Raw genomic sequence first — 17,464 nt, forward strand, 5'->3', positions numbered from 1 at the left:
GATCCACAACCTCATGCTGCTGTTGAATCACTCTAGAATTTTTCTCTTTTTCTTATCATCATCTTCTTCTTTTTCTTTTACTGCCTAGCTCGGCTAGGGTTCTTAAATTGAGATCGTTTGCACAGTGGGAAGATAGGTTAGTTTTTCGTTAGGCTGTAACGGAAAATAGTTAGTAGGATTGATTTGTTATTTTTTAAAAGTTGAGTGATTGAATTGAAAATTGAGTGATTATTTTATTATTGAAATCAAAATTGAGTGACTGTTAATGTAATTTACCCTTAAAAATGTGATAACCAATCAAATCGTGCTACTTGTCTTTCTTTTATAAATATATAAATTTTTTTACTAAATATATATAAAAACTTTTAAAAAAGTTATAAAAATAAGAAATAAATATATAAGATCTTAAAAATACAAAAATATAATTAAATAATTCTTACGTAAATAGTTAGGACTCAATGACACAAAAAGGTGATCATTGAAAGCGACTATACATTGGTAGTAGGAATGATTAATGACTGTTTGGAAGCTGCCCCATCAGAGACTATTGTGAGAAGAATAAAAGATGTATCTCGCCAGTTTGATTGTGTTATATTCTAGTTTCTGAGAAGGGAAGGAAATTTGATTGCTGATTGGTTAGCTAGAACATATCAATCTACCGATATTAATCTACATATAATTAATGTTAGAAAATTACTTTTAAAAGATAAAATTGATTTACCTTATATAAGAATAAATTGATATAAGATAACATGATGCCTTCTTTCATTTATAATATATATATATTACGTAAAATTCACATACACAAAATTAACTTCAAAAATATATCAAAGAATTAAACCCAAAAAAATTCTAAAAACGAAAAACCCAAAAACGATAAAACCCAAATCAAAGTTAGAAAAGGAAAAGGATAAAGATAAAAAGCAACGCAAAGTCACAACATCGGAGAAGTGAGTCGTATGAACGATGTCCATGGCTTTAACACGATGGCTTGACGATGGTAAAAAGAATCAAAAGCTTTTCAGTTTCTTCCAACCTTCTGTGATTTTCGTTTGTTGAGAAAATAAAATGGGGATTTGAGTAGAGGAGAGAAAGGGGAAGAGTTTGGCGGTGATATTTGCTGGAGGACTGACAGTGGCGGTGCGACAGATTGACTTGGTTATGTTAAATGCAGTGAAGAAGACAAATTATTGTTGCGAAGAAGGGGAAGGGGAGAGAAGAAGAAAGATTGAACATTGGAGTGGGCGTGGGGGAGAGAGTAAAAAGAAATAATTTTTTATTTACATTTAATAAAAAGTAAAAATTATTTAAATTCTTATTTTTATTGAATCTTTTCTTTTTTTCATAATTTATACAATAAAAAAGCCACATGGCATCACGTGATTGGTGCATTCTTTTTTCTTAACATCGGTTTATAATTGAATTATAAAGCATAACGTTTCAATACATTAAGTACTTAATTGAGATAAAAAAATTAGATGATAGAGTGAAAAAAACACTACACTTCATGAGCTAAATCGTGAATTAAGTAATTAATAAAAGATAAGATATTTTTCTCTCTATAATATGAGTATATTTTTAATACATTTAGATGAACTAAATTTTGTTTTGGATTTTAATTTTTAAAAATTGTATTTGAGTTTAATTTTATTGATTGAGCTTGAGTCATTTATTATAATTCATTATCAGTTTAAAATGTAATAGTATCAATAAAAAATTTAAGTTTATTTCTTTTGAAAAGAAAAAAAAAGAAAAAGAAGGAAAAGAAAAATGAAAGTTTAAAAAATAAAAGAAAAAAGTAGAGGAATTAAATGTAAATTTGATTTAAAATTTAGTCTAAAATGATTATTTGAGGTGGTAATTAACAATTCAATGATTAATATGTTACAAATCGATAACGGTGGTGATTATTTTGTAACAAATTAAAGTTCAATCATCAAAACGTAATTTAAATTATACAAAAGTGATTATTTTTATAGTTTACCTTAAAGAATTCGCCATATTGAACTCAAAATGATCTAAAAAATGTCAACTAGACCTTTTGGTTAACGAAAACCATCAATTGTCTAGTTTAACCATTAATGACGCTGAGTGGTAAGTTTAAAAAAAAATTAGAAAATGTTAAAATTAATGAAAATATATACATCTATAATGACCCTAGACAACCAGTTGTCCAGTTCATTAGAATATTGACACTTATTTATTTAAATTTTAAATGAATGCAAAAATATAAAAAAATTACAAAAATATAAACTTTATTGAAAATTATAAAAATATTAAAAGAAAATCATTTCAATCTGGACTAATGTTTTAGTAATTTTGTTTTTATAGAATAGGTTTGTATAGGCTGAGTTGTATTTTTTAGGTTTGACAGCATGAAACAAACAAAAATCAGTCATTGGTATCAATTATTAATTTTAGGATTAACTCTATATATTAATTTTATATTATTAGTTTTTATTTAAAATTATTAATGATTACAAAAGTATTTAACTAATTTAAAACTAGTTATATTAACAATACAAAAAAAAAATTAAATATTAATATTAGATTATCATAATGAAATAATATTATTAATAAATTGTATAAGTTATTTATATAGAGTTAAAATTGTGTTCATTCCTACATATATTAAAAGGCATAATATCAAAATTGTTGGCAATTTTTGTTTCTAAAAATTGGCATAATATTAGTAATTAAATTAATAAAATATTTATAAAATACTTTATTTTTAATAAATCAGACCGATATATTAAAATAAAATATATATAATAAAATATAAGTGAAATACCCACATTGTCAGACCCAACATGGGATAGCAGAGCCCGATTTTGTCTACATATGTGGGCTTAGCCAAAGCCTAAAAAATTTGAACAAAAAATAAAAGAATAATAAAAGAAAAACCTAGTCTGATCAAAGCTGGAGCCCACTCAACATTTCTATAATTATTATGTTTGTTCCAATACTAAGGAAGTAGTTTCCAAAACCATCAAACTTTCTTGCTTTCCTTTTCTCTCTTCAACTCGAGATACACTAAATGGACATATCTCAATCAGGTTCTTTTCTTCTTCGTATTTCCATCTTCGGTGTTTCTCACTCAAGTGACTCTCCGATTTACTTTTTTTTTTTAATAATTGATGCAGAGTCTTCTTCGATTATTACTAATGTAAACCTCATCTACTTTCCTCACAACACTACTTGGAGATATGCGTTGGCCTCTGTTGCAAATGGAGAGGCAACTTCTCCATGAGCCATCGTTTTAATGATGAGGATCTCCCCAGAAGTATTTCTAACCACCACCCCTGAGATCGATTTAGCTTGAGACTCATCAAAAGCTGTATTGAAGTTTAGTTTGATATCTAACCCTTCCGGGGAACACTAATCTGTAGACTCGTTTCTCTTTGTAAGATTCCTAAACACACATTCTTTTAGCTCATTTGTATATCATTTTATCCATGCAACAATTATTGGGCTCGTACTTCTTTTCCCCTCATGTAACCACCCCTTGTTGCTGTCTGTCCAAATCGCCTATAAGGAACAACAAAACACACTATATTGCAGGCTGTACTGTTCTTGAACACCCATGCAAGCCACTCCCAGTTAGTTAGATTCAATTATGTTAACACCCATTCCAGATTCAAGCTAATCCATACTTCTTGTGTTACAGAACATCATCTGAAAATATGGTCTATATTTTCAGTCGTTTCTCCACATCTAGGGCACACTACCCCTGGCATTAGTCTTTTTATTCAAAGATTAGCAAAATGGGGAATAAAATTTCATGAAAATTTCCAGATTAGGATATTTATTTTCCCTAGAATGTGAATATTCCAAAGTTTTTTGTAAAACGTTTTTGCCTCAATCTGTAAATAACTAGGATTAGGGATATTTTCATGTGGTAGTTTATAAGCATTGCGCATAGAGAATTCTCTAGAAGGCTTCCCTTCCATACCATAAAGTCTTCATGAGTTTCCATAGCTAAGGGGATTTTCACAATTCTATCCACATCCTCTATTGAAAAGGTAGAATAAATTAGATCACTTTTCCATTCCCTCTTGTGTTCATCAATTAAGTCCACAACCTTACTAATTTTGTTATTGCTGATGGTTGGCTCCACCTTATGACTTTCATTTCCAGGGAGCTACGCATCAACCATAACTGAAATATTATCCTGACCTCCAATAAATTCCGTCCTTCAATAACCCCTTAACTGCCCATACACTCTTTGAAGCATACGAAGGTAATATCCCTAACTCAGCATTTAGAAAATCAGTATATAGAAAATACTTGGCTTTTAGAACTTTCGATAATAATGAATTTGGACAATTAATAATGCACCATCCCTATTTAGCTAATAACACAATATTAATCTTGGTCAAATTGTGAAATCCCAATCCCCCATTCTCCTTTGAGTCACAGAGCCAGTCCCAACTACACCAATGGATCCCTTTTCGCTCATGCCTTTTTTGCTACCAAAATCGAGCCATAATACTATCCAATTCTGTACATAACGACTTAGGAAGCAAAAAACAAGCCATAGTATAAGTAGGTATAGCCTACAAGATTGCTTTTATAAACACTTCCTTATCCCCTTGCAATAAGAATCTCACGCTCCAAATCTCAATTATTTGCCTCATATGATTCTTTAAAAGCTGGAAAGAAGCTTTTTTATTCTTCTCCACCAGCTTTGGCAAGGCTAGATATGTCTCTATATTATTAGAAATCCTCACCCCAAGGATGGTAAATACGACTTGTCTAGAATCTTTCGAAGTGTTGTTACTGTAAAAAACCGTGAATTTGTCGTAATTGACAAATTGTCCCAAGCATCTCTCATATTCCTTCCGAATTGACTTCAAAACTTGTGCTTCCCTCTTACTTACTCCCTTAAATAGAATACAATCTTCGACGAATAAAAAATAAGAAACCGGAAGAGCCCCCTCTACTTGCATTTGCACCCTTAATCGAACTTTCCCTCAAAGCTATTCTCATAAGGGACGAGAGGCCCTCACTACAAATTAAAAACAGAAAAAAGGCTTAGAGGATCTCCTTGCCTAAGTCCTCTCGCCAATTTAAATATTTGTCATGTTTTCCTTTTTACAATTACTGAATATAAGACTGTTGTGATACACTTCATAATATTATCCACCTACGAAGTATGAAATCTCATCCGTACCATTAGTGCCATTAAGAAAAACCATTTCACCCTATTGTATGCTTTACCCATATCCAGTTTAAGTGCCATAAACCCTTTCTTTCCTACTCTTTTTTGTCGAAAAGTATGAGGAATCTCATAAGCAAGGAGGACATTATCCGATACTAATCTGCTTGGTACGAAGGCACTTTGAGCGTCATCAATACAAGTTTCTAAGACATTTTTGAACCGGTTCGCAATCTTTGCTACAACCTTATAAAGAACATTGCATAAATTGATTGGCCTAAAATTCCCTAAATTCGTCGGATGGGAAACTTTAGGAATTAGCACAATATTAATAATATCACAAGGGTCCACAAACATACCTTTATTTAAAACGCCCAAGCAATATTCAATTGCGTCATTGCCTACAATGTGCCAAAACCATTGAAAAAAATAAAGTTGGAAAATTATCCTCCCTCGACGCCTTTGTTAGGCCCATCTCCTTTAAAGTCGCCACGACCTCCTCATTCGTGTAATTGGCTATTAACTTTGAATTTTCTTCCTTAGATACACATCTTTCAGTCCTAAAAAGAATATGCACAATATCCCCACCTCCATTTGACGAAAAGAGATTTTGAAAGTATCTTTCAAGCGATTTCCTCCATCTCCCATTCATCGCCAGTCTCTCTCCAATCATAATGTCTTAAACTTCGAATAGTGTTCATTCTTCTCCTTTTCGAGGCATAATTATGAAAAAAAGCCATATTTTTTCTCTCAATTTTAACCAATTAGCACGAGCCTTTTGCTCCTAATACATCTCATATTTATCAATATCAAGATTAAGATGAATTCTGGCGTAAAATAATTCTGCTAGATTCTCATAAGTTCTGTCTTGATCCAAAAGAGTATTTATGATGTGATGTCTCGTGATAAGTTTTATATTTATGATTGATCGTACTTGAAAACTAACTATTATCACGATGAAGGCAAGCGCAGCTATCGAACAATAGTATAGTTTAAAGCAAGACCGGAATGTCGAACCCACAAGAACCTAAAGTACTACTATTAACCTTCTTTTTATTATCTAGCCTAAAAATAAGAGGATTTGGTTTATCTAAACTAATTAACTAAAATAAGAATGCACAAGAAGTAAATTGGGGAAATACTTTTGGGAAAACTGATTGATTTAGACAATACCCAAGGGAAAATTCACCTAGACTTCACTTGTTATTTGACTCTAAATCAGACGATTTATTCACTTGACTTGATCCGTAGAAATCCCTACGTTATATTATTATCTCTCTCGAGACTAACAACATCTAACCTTAGGTTGATTAATTGAAATCTCTTTCTAATTAAAACGCCTAGTGTTGCATTAACTCGATCTATGGATTCCCTTATTAGGTTTCACCCTAATCTGACAAAATTATGTTGCCTTATGTCTAGGGGTGCAATCAACTCCGCTTAATTATGCTAGATCTACTCTTAGACAGAGACTTTTGCTCCTCTAAATAAGCACATTAATACTTGAATCAATATCCTGAAATATTAAAGCAAGAATTAAGAACTCATAATTAAGAACAAATCAAATATTTATCATATAATTCAGAAAATAATAACAAGATCCGTCTTAGGTTTCATTCCCCTTAGGTATTTGGGGAATTTAGTTCATAAGTGTAAAAGAAAACATATCAGAAGAATAATAATAACAAAACATAAAGAAATCCAAAAATTTCGAAGGAAATCGGAGGGAAATCTTCAGTCTTGAAGGAGAATCCGGCTTTTGAGATTGATCAATCGGCTTTCTTCGAGTAATTTCTTGCCTCCCACTCCATGTGTCTTTTCTAGGTACCTCCTGAGGTGTTTATATAGGCTTTAGAATGCTTCAAAACCCTCAAGAGTGGCCTTTTCCGAATAGGACTAGACTTGGGCTCGACAGGGACACGCCTGTGTGACACACCCGTGTGCAAGTGCTTCAACCCATGTAAGGAAGTCTAGGCCGTGTCAGAGTCTGCCAAAACTACACGAGCGTGTGGTCTACCCTTGTACAGAAGTCCAGGTCGTGTCGATTTCTCATGTTAGCCTATTTTTTTCGTTTTTGGCCCCATTCTCGCTCTTTTTACTCTCCTATGCTCACCTAAGTATAAAACATGAAATTAAAGGATTAGAAGCATCAAATTTTACAAATCCAATCATAATTTATGCAAAAAATGTGCTAAGCATGGGGTAAAAATATGTATAAATTATGACTTATCAATTTACCTTTTTTGTCAGCTCCTTCTTACATATTTCTTTTCTGTATTTAATTGATGCTGCCCATCTACCTAACCCATGTTGTAACCCTTTCAATTTCTCCAAGATATCGCTTCTTGCAAATTGCCACAAGCTCCTTACCTCTTCATTAAAAGACTCCTCTTAAACGAGCTTTCTTTCTAGACATGTTATTCAATCTTATATTTGTATTAATTAAAAGAGGGCAATGATCTTAGAAAGAATGTGACAAATGTTGGATCACTACAGATGGGAACATATTACTCCATTCTAAATTTGTCACTCCTTTGTCAAGGCTCTCATGCGTCGTTGAGATCATCAAAAATATCCTATTCCCTGTAAAATAGTAAAAATAATAGTAAAAATAATAGTAAAGGGAAAGTAGGGTCGAATCCTCGGGGATCGGATTGTACAAATGATCGTTCTCGAAATCCTGGACAACTTATTGGCCAAGAAAACCTGCGTTTTGAAAAATAAAAAAATAAAATTAAGAATCTGGAAAAATAAAAATAGAATTTAAAGTGAATTGAATTTGCGAAATTAAATAAATTACAGAAATTGAAATGAGGAAAAATAAATAGAGTTGGGAAAAGAGAAAGTTTCTTATGTGGCGAGATTTCAGCCTCCGGTTGTCTCGTTCCGCCTTGGGTTCAATCCTTGGCTTTTAAGTAACCCTTCTCAACTCAAGTAAGCCAGTTATAGTGGAAGAGGACGCCTACGACCACCAGCTCCAAAGATTAGACTTACGATTTTTAGGAAACCTGACTCTAGCCAGTAATCGCTTTTGTGAGACTATCTTCTGCTAGATCACCACTTCCCAACGACGAATACCACACTGTTTTGTCTCTTAGATTCGCCAACCTCTGACGCAGAAAGCCAACGAACCGATTGTGTAATCTTCCCAAAACGTACAAAGCGGCCGTTCCTTCCATAAGTTGAAAAGATCACTTATTAAGGGACATGGACGGAAGCGTCAGCCCCGTAGTGCGGAGAAGCGATGAATACCCTCTTCAGAAGGCTAAGCGTGGATTCTAAGCCTTATGAACATTTTTGGGGAATTTTGACAACCTTCGGCTAGATTGGTTTAGTGACTCATGATTTTTGGGAAAGAAATAAATATAATATAAATGAGATTTTTATTGAAGAAAATATGGAGAAAATAAAAAGACAGAGTTTTAGGAGAGGGAGTGTTTACAGGAAAAAAAAGATGTCAAATATGTGCCACTCTATCCCCTATTTATAGTACTAGAAAACCTAGTCTATTCCTAATGAAATTCTAAAAGATAAATACAAATAAATAAAGATAAATAAAGATAAATGAAAATAAATCCTAAAATTAAATCTAAATAAAAATCATTAATAATTATCCTAATATAATTAAAATTAAAATAGAGTTTTGCACTATAAAATCTCTTCTTTTGCATTTTAGTTCTCGGGTCTTCCATGTTTGCATTTTTGGCACCATTTCTCTCTTTCTTTGTATGTTGGCCCATTATATCTTCAAATTCGTACTTTTTTTCTTTAAATGTCCTCTCGCCTCTAATTTAGTCCCTAAAAGATAAAAGACCACAAAATAATCTAAATTAGTAGGATCATACTCAAAATAATCATGCAATTAGCACATAAAATATGTCGTTCTAGAGTATTATCAAATCCCTCTACTTAGCCCATGCTTGCCCTCAAGTATGGTTCGTGTCCACTATTAAAATTAAATCCTGGTATGAAAGAAATACTACTCCAAAGTTTTATAAAAATTAGTCAAAAATGCATATGAAAAATAAAGAGAACCCTTAGCTTGTTTTAAATAAAATTAAAAAAAAAGTATTCCAATTAACACACACAAAAATTAAAATCGACTTGGATTATTTCATGAAAATTAGGTAATTTACCAAACCTATCAAGACACCCTATTCGTTTCTACCTTTAGTCCTCACACTTTATTAATATGTCTTTTTTTTTCTCTTTTTAATAGAATTTTAATTTTATTTATTTATTTATTTTTACTTAGGAATATATTGAACCTTTTGACGCGAAGAAAGATGACAGCCAAGCACCGCACCTCAGTTACTTAGCCCAACATACTCCTAATTTTTATTTTTCTTAAGAACATATCGAATCTTTTGACGCGAAGAGAGATGACAGCCAAGCACCTCACCCCGGTTACTCAACCCAACACATTCTTAAAAATTAATTCCGATTAGCGGAGTTTTACCTAACACGTCACACAATATTTTGACGCGAAATAGGATGACAATCCAAGCACTCTACCCCGGTTACTCAGCTAGTCACGTCTTAAGCTGCACTCATAACCACGAAAACATTATTATTATTAAACGAAATTTTAATTTTGGAGGACTTAGGAAAAACAATCAAGTGTCAAAAATAAGTTTCAGTAACCACCTTAATAGTCATGAAAATATTTTAAGCATTCAATTATATTAAGTGTCCTATTGTATTTAGACTTAATCAAATTTACCAAAATCAAGATATGGTTAACTCCATTAATCATAATTATTTAAACTAAAAGAAATAAAACAATAGAGATAAAATCTACCAAGCTAAATCATAATTAACTCAATAGATAAGAATCATGCACATGGGTCAAACAATGGGCAAGTCGTGGTCAAATTCTTGAGCATGAAAAGAAGCAGAATATTCTTTAAAAAAAATTATATGGGTAGCAACAACCAAATCAGCATCTAAAACGACAGAAATAATGAGAAATGTCTCCCCCCACTTAAAACACATAGTCCTCGATGTGAAATAAATAAATAAATAGGTAGAAGAAAAGTTTAGAAGAACTCTCCGTGTAGTTACTGTCGTTCGTGTATTATGGTAATGAGTTCTTCCTATTATTGCTTCGGTTTACCTAGACAAAAGAAGAGAGTTTTATTAATATTTGAAAATAATAAAATAAAATAAACTAAAATAAAAATTGGGTTGCCTCCCAATAAGCGTTTGTTTAACGTAACTAGCTTGACGCCCCAACTAGTATTGGGGCTGTTCCAGCAGAATTCTTTCGTTCGTATGAGCTTGAAAATTCTTATTTTTTATCACGACCACCATATTTGGATTTAATCGTCCTTGCGCTTCTTTCTTTGGTTTCGTATTTTCCTCCAAGGGGTTGATCCCTTTTAAGTCGGTAATGGTCTCATCATTCTCCAAAAATATGTATTTGAGATGTTCAGGAAGTGGTTTTAATTTTAGATCTGGTGCCTGCACAACAGAAGGTAGAAGTTTAGTATTCATGGGAGCCAATAATTTATTAACAAATTCAAATCATCAAACATTATTTTAGATTTATCTCCATAAGATTTTTCAAAAGTTTTTTCTACTGATGAGTCAATTTTATCTACACGATTTACGTCCAAGACTTCATTTGGGTGACTAATAGTGCCATAAACGTTAAACTTCACGATCTCCCCGTCAAACTCCATCGTGAGGGTTCCGCTTCGTACATCAATCTTAGTATCTGCAGTACTAAGGAAAGGTCGCCCCAACAAGATGTCTGAAGACCCAGGAGCGTTATCCTCCTCCATTTTTATCACATAGAATCTGCAGGGAAGATAAGCCCATTGACTTTGACTAATATGTCCTCGAGGACTCCTTCGGGGTGCACAATAGACCTGTCTGCCAACTGAATTATAACACCTGTTTTCGTTAAAAAACCCGCGTTAACTGATTCATAAATATAATAAGGCATAACATTTATGGAGGCCCCTAAATCATACATGGCCTTCTTAATCCCCAAATGACGTATTTTGCATGGTATATCAAACATACCCCTATATTTGCATTTTGCCGGCATTTTCCGCTGTAACACTGCGGATACATTCTCACCAACACTTACCTTTTCATTATCTGTTAGTTTTCGTTTGTTGGTGCAAAACTCTTTAAGGAACTTGGCGTACCGCGGAATCTGTTTGATGGTATCCAACAGTGGTAGATTGATCTCGACATTCCTGAATGTTTCGAGGATCTCCTTGTCTTCTTTAGTTTTTCGACACTGGTTTAATCTCCTGGGAATAGAGGTTGGATTTTCGGCAATGGGGGTTTCGCTCGGACCTGTTCGTCGTTTTCAGATTTTTTCTGGGTAATTTCTTGGCTAAGATTTATACCAGGAATTGGTTCCAATACTTTTCCACTTCGCAGCATTATTGCATTAGTGTTTTGCCTCGGGTTTGGTTCTGTTTGTGATGGAAGCTTCCCTTGAGAACTTATCTTCTCAATTGATATGGTCAATTCTCTTATAGACGCTTCAGTTTTCTGTTGAAAATCAAGCATTTTAGCCGCTAATTTATTGACCAGAGTTTTTAGAGAATTACCTGAATCTCGTGGCTGTTGTGGAACTCGGTTCTGGTATGGTTGGTTATATCATGGATTGGCCCCATAACTTAAGTTAGGGTGATCCCTCCATCCTGGGTTGTAGGTATTAGCGTAAAGGTCATATTGCCTTTATGGTGGCCTAGGAAAATTTCCCATAGCATCTAAATGAGCCATGGTATCATCATTCAAACTGGGACACGCATGAGTTATCTATTCAAGGGTAGTACATATTCCACATAACCGGGCTGTCTTTACTTTTTCTGCAACAAGAGAATTCAAAATATTAGCAATTCTAACAACCTTATCTTCTAAGGTCGAATTACTTAGCTGGTGAACCCTTCTAGGGGGTTCAGGATTGGTTTGAAATTGCTGAGAATTTGCAGCCGTTGTGGAGCTTAACTCTCTTGCTTGTTGTGGAGTCATGTTGACCAACGCTCCTCCGCTAGCGGCGTCTACCATATTCATCTCCATTGGTTTCAGGCCTTCATAAAAGTACTAGAGCAAAGACTGTTCTGTTATATCGTGTTGTGGGCAGCTCGCACAGAACTTTTTAAATCGCTCCCAGTAGTCGTACAGAGACTCTGCGTATTTTTGCCTTATTCCCACGATTTCTCTTCTTAACTCAGCTGCACGCGATGCTGGAAAACACCTGTTGGGAAATAAACGAGACAGATCAGCCCCAAGTCGTTACAGATTCAGGAGGTAAATAAAATAACCATTCCCTAGCAGAATCTGCGAAGGAAAAAAGGGAAAGCGCGCAGTTTAATTTGATCCTCAGTTAAACCCTGAGATTTCATACTAATGCAAACCATATGAAATTCTTTTAAATGCTTGTAGGGATTTTCATTCTGTAACCACTGAAAAGTTGGCAGTAGCTGAATCAAGTCTAACTTTAATTCAAAATCAGTATCCATAGTAGGATACGCGATGCATAGTAGCGGTTGTTCTGTCGGCGCTTCGGCCAGTTGTCGAATTGTCTGAGCCATATGTTGAGGTGCTAAATTAGGTTTTTCGTCAACCCTAGTGTTAAGCACTTCTTCAGGGGAATCGACTTCGACTTTTTCGCTTTCAAAAGTTTGAGTAGGGTTTTATTTAACCCTAGACTCTACTTCGTCGTCGATTCTGATTTCTGGCGGTGGATTGCTTTGAGTTCCAACCACTGTTGACTGCTTTTTTCTTAGCTTTGTTTCCTTGCGATTAGCTCTCGCAGTCTTTTCAATCTCCAAATCAAACACAAGAGTTCCTAGAGCAGATCTGGTCATAAGAAACAAAAAACAAGATTAGTATGTTACTGGTCCTCGGCAACGACGCCAAAATTTGATGCGTCGTTGAGAGCACCAAAAATATCCTATTCCCTGTAAAATAGTAAAAATAATAGTAAATAGGAAGTAGGATCGAATCCTCAGGGATCGGATTGTACGAACGATCGTTCTCGAAATCCTGGACAATTTCTTGGCCAAGAAAACCTGCGTTCCTAAAAAATAAAAAAATAAAATTAAGAATCTGGAAAAATAAAAACAGAATTTAAAGTAAATTGAATTTGCGAAATTAAATAAATTGCAGAAATTGAAATGAGGAAAAATAAATAGAGTTGGGAAAAGAGAAAGTTTCTTATGTGGCGAGATTCCAGCCTCCGGTTTTCTCGTTCCGCCTTGGGTTCAATCCTTGGCTTTTAAGTAACCCTTCTCAATTCAAGTAAGCCAGTTATAGTGGAAGAGGACACCTACGACCACCAACTCCAAAGATTAGACTTACGATTTTTAGGAAACCTGACTCTAGCCAGTAATCACTTTTGTGGGACTATCTTCTGCTAGATTAGCACTTCCCAACGGAGAATAGCACACCGTTTTGTCTCTTGGATTCGCCAACCTCTGACGCAGAAAGCCAACGAACCGACTGTGTAATCTTCCCAAAACGTACAAAGTGGCCGTTCCTTGCACAAGTTGAAAAGATCACCTATTAAAGGACATGGACGGAAGCGTCAGCCCCGTAGTGCAGAGAAGCGATGAATACCCTCTTCAGAAGGCTAAGCGCAGATTTTAAGCCTCATGAACCTTTTTGGGGAATTTTGACAACCTTCGGCTAGATTGGTTTAGTGGCTCATGATTTTTGGGAAGGAAATAAATATAATATAAATGAGATTTTTATTGAAGAAAATATGGAGAGAACAAAAAGACAGAGTTTTAGGAGAGGGAGTGTTTACAGGAAAAAAGAGATGTCAAATATGTGCCACTCCATCTCCTATTTATAGGACTAGAAAACCTAGTCTATTCCTAATGAAATTCTAAAAGATAAATACAAATAAATAAAGATAAATAAAGATAAATGAAAATAAATCCTAAAATTAAATCTAAATAAAAATCATTAATAATTATCCTAATATAATTAAAATTAAAATAGAGTCTTGCGCTATAAAATCTCTTCTTTTGCATTTTAGTCCTCGGGTCTTCCATGTTTGCATTTTTGGCACCACTCCTCTTTTTCTTTGTATGTTGGCCCATTATATCTTCAAATTCGTATTTTTTTCCTTTAAATTTCTTCTCGCCTCTAATTTAGTCCCTAAAAGATAAAAGACCACAAAATAATCTAAATTAGTAGGATCATACTCAAAATAATCATGCAATTAGCACATAAAATATGTCGTTCTAGAGTATTATCATGCGAATATTGGTCTCTGAAAAATTCCATATTTCCTATGTAAACCAAGTTCCCGAATATCCAACATCCATTAATTGACAATATGCCAAAACATCCTTAAAAGTTGTTATCTTCCTCCCTTTCCTTGGTACCCCGCCCACCTTCTTAAAGGAGTATAAAATTTCATTAAAGTCATAACATACCATCCATGGCAAACATTGAGAGCGACTTAAGTTTCTCAGCAAATCTCAAGATACCCCTCTACTATGCGCATAAGGAGAGCCATAAAAATCAGTAAACCATCATTTATTTTCATTATCATTTTCTTGTAAGATGACATCAATATGATAATCTAAATAACTTTTTAACCTAACATTAGCATTTTCCTTGCACGCCAAGCACAAACCTCCATTGATCCAACTGCTACAATCTCAATCCCATTTAAAAAACCATACTTCTTTCTTACGCCTTTCATTCACACTCCATTTATTTTAGTCTCCATGAAAAAGACCATCTGGGGATTATACAACTTCAGCACATGCCGAAGCCTTCTGATAGCCTGTGGACTCCCTAATCCACGGACATTCCAACTAAATATTTTTATTGCGATCGAGCAAGTTTGCCCTTTGGTAGCCGCCAATAAAAGTGGTTTTTTTTAACATCTTCCTAATCCTAACAACCAAAAATCCCAACTCTTCCCTTTCCAAAGGACAGACGGACATGGACTATGATTCGGATGCACTTCATGAATTTGTACCCAGAAATTTGCAAAGACTAATGGCACCTTCAACAGATTCTCCATTTTTCTCAAGTGTCGTAACATCAAAAGATAGTTGTTAAAAGTCCATGGGGACCCTTTTTGAACCCTCTCCAAGTCTATTCTTTGAAGAACTTATACAAAAATCTTTTCTCACCCATATTCAAAATTTGAACCCCTTTTACTAGATGCCAAAGATTTTCCATTGTGCTTCTCATTGCTAGAAAATGAATAACACTTGCTGTTAAAAAACATCCTACCAAATAGAATTCCTCTTCCTCAAGAACCGGATCAGGCCCCTTCTGTGCCTGTACTACTTCCTTTTCCTCGTCATCCAATGATAACGCAACTAAACCTCTTTCCAATCCCCTAAACTATGCAAAACAGATCGCCTACAAGTAAAAGAAAAGCGTGAATCCTAACCCAAACAACGTCGCCCAAAAAAACTTCAAGAAACCATACAAAAACCCTAAAACAAAAACCTACTAGAAACAACAGACAATGATGTACTAGGAGGGCAAGACCAAATTAGTATTTATGGAATACTTAATATCAGCTGAAAGGTGGATTTATTCAAATGCAAATATGAAAGGCTCAAATTTTACTTACCATTTCAACATTAAAATGTTTTTTTTAAAGAATTACAATATTTTATTTTATAATTAAAATTTTTAAAACACAAAAAAATTGTTTTAACTAAAAAAAAGAATCTAAACAATACAAACCAAGTAAAGAAATAAAAAATCCAAAAAGACAACTTTGGAATTGGAAGGGTATTTCTGCTTAATTTTGCTTTCAGTAGAAATTTAAGTGATACACCACAAAAATAGTCAAACATTTCTTTTCCAAGAATGAATCTATATTAGATCGCATGTTTGACTTTTTTGTGTAGTAAAAGATAAATGTGGTTTCACTAATAAGGAAATTTTACATTTTTGCACAAGAAAATATGCATAATCTTTCTACTTTATTCACATGTTAATCAATTACATTGTTTGAAAACTCTAGAATATTTATATTCTTTTTTCAACGCAAAATAGTCACCGAATTATGATTTTAGTTATATTTTAATCATCAAAATATTAAAATATTAATTTTTTATTTAATCATTCAAGTTTTTTATATTAAATATTTTAATCATTCTTATTTTAGAAAATTTATTTTCCTTTGCACCTAAGTTTTATTTAAAGTAACCTAAATTATATTATTAAAAGTTATAAAATAATCACTAAATTATTTAATTTTATTTTATTTTTATCATCAACTAACTAATAATGGTGCACTTGATCACACCATTGATGCGAGTGACCTTTATGGGCCTAGTATTGACACCTTCTTTCGAACTTCAGCATCCTTACTACTACCAGCCTCCCCACTCCGATTTCCCTCACCATCTCAACCAACAAAAACCCTAAAAAGCTGCTATAATGCTAATAATAAACTTATAAAAAATCATCCCCACGTTGGTCAGAATAGCCCCCATGAAACACAAACTCGAACCAAAGAAAAAGGAGAGTTAGAGGCCTCCCACGCCCAAACATTGAAACGCTAGGGATAATTAACAACGTTGTCATGCATAATAGTAAATGAGAGTACATACACGTGCAAATCTCCAAGCAACACGGGACACATGTCTTCCATATGCCAATCCATAACATTCCAAATTTTAAAATTCAAATACAACACGGTATACCAACACCTCAGAAAGCATGACACTTGACAATATCTCAAGCAAGACCACTGTATAACCTCCCTCTCGACCATGGGGGACAATTATTAAACCTCCACCCCTCGAAGACACTCCTTGGACAATCCCTCAAGTATAACCTCTAGTCACTTCTCGACTTTACACTCATATAGACCGCACTTCTGACACCAACTACTGTGTCTCATACGAAGTGATGACAAGGTCTCCAATTGTCACCCTGCCCAGACTATGGAGGCAAACCATTGGCCAACTTGCCATTGACTCACCTATTGAAAGATGACACGAGACACCTTGGGATTATAACTAAAGGTATATAAACCCTTAGCTCCAACCACAGGAGGGATCTCTCTCTCTCACTCCCTCCCTCCCTCATTCTCAATACTCAACTCAACCACCACCGTGACCCAAACACCCTCTGCAACGACTCAATACCACCGTCATCTCCGCCTCGTCTAATCTCAACATCAACAACAAATTTCATATTTTTTAATACTAACTAATTTGAATATCATTTAAATACATATTTTCTAATTTATGTTTAAAATATACATTTTATCTTCTCAAAAATACTTTTTGAAAACAATACTAAATCGACTTTTCAAAAGCATTTTTTCTACTGCACTTTTCAACC

General features: G+C 34.0%; 1 long non-coding RNA gene across 1 annotated transcript; it reads left to right on the plus strand.

The window, feature by feature from the left end:
* The first annotated feature begins 2,966 nt into the window (after positions 1-2,966).
* LOC121224232 (uncharacterized) lies at positions 2,967-3,464 on the plus strand. Its single transcript, XR_005921841.1, has 2 exons — positions 2,967-3,056; positions 3,144-3,464. It is a non-coding gene; the product is annotated as an uncharacterized lncRNA (long non-coding RNA).
* The last annotated feature ends 14,000 nt before the right edge of the window (positions 3,465-17,464 follow it).

This window comes from Gossypium hirsutum, chromosome A03 (genome assembly GCF_007990345.1).
Source record: "Gossypium hirsutum isolate 1008001.06 chromosome A03, Gossypium_hirsutum_v2.1, whole genome shotgun sequence".
In the NCBI taxonomy this organism is placed as follows: Eukaryota; Viridiplantae; Streptophyta; class Magnoliopsida; order Malvales; family Malvaceae; genus Gossypium; species Gossypium hirsutum.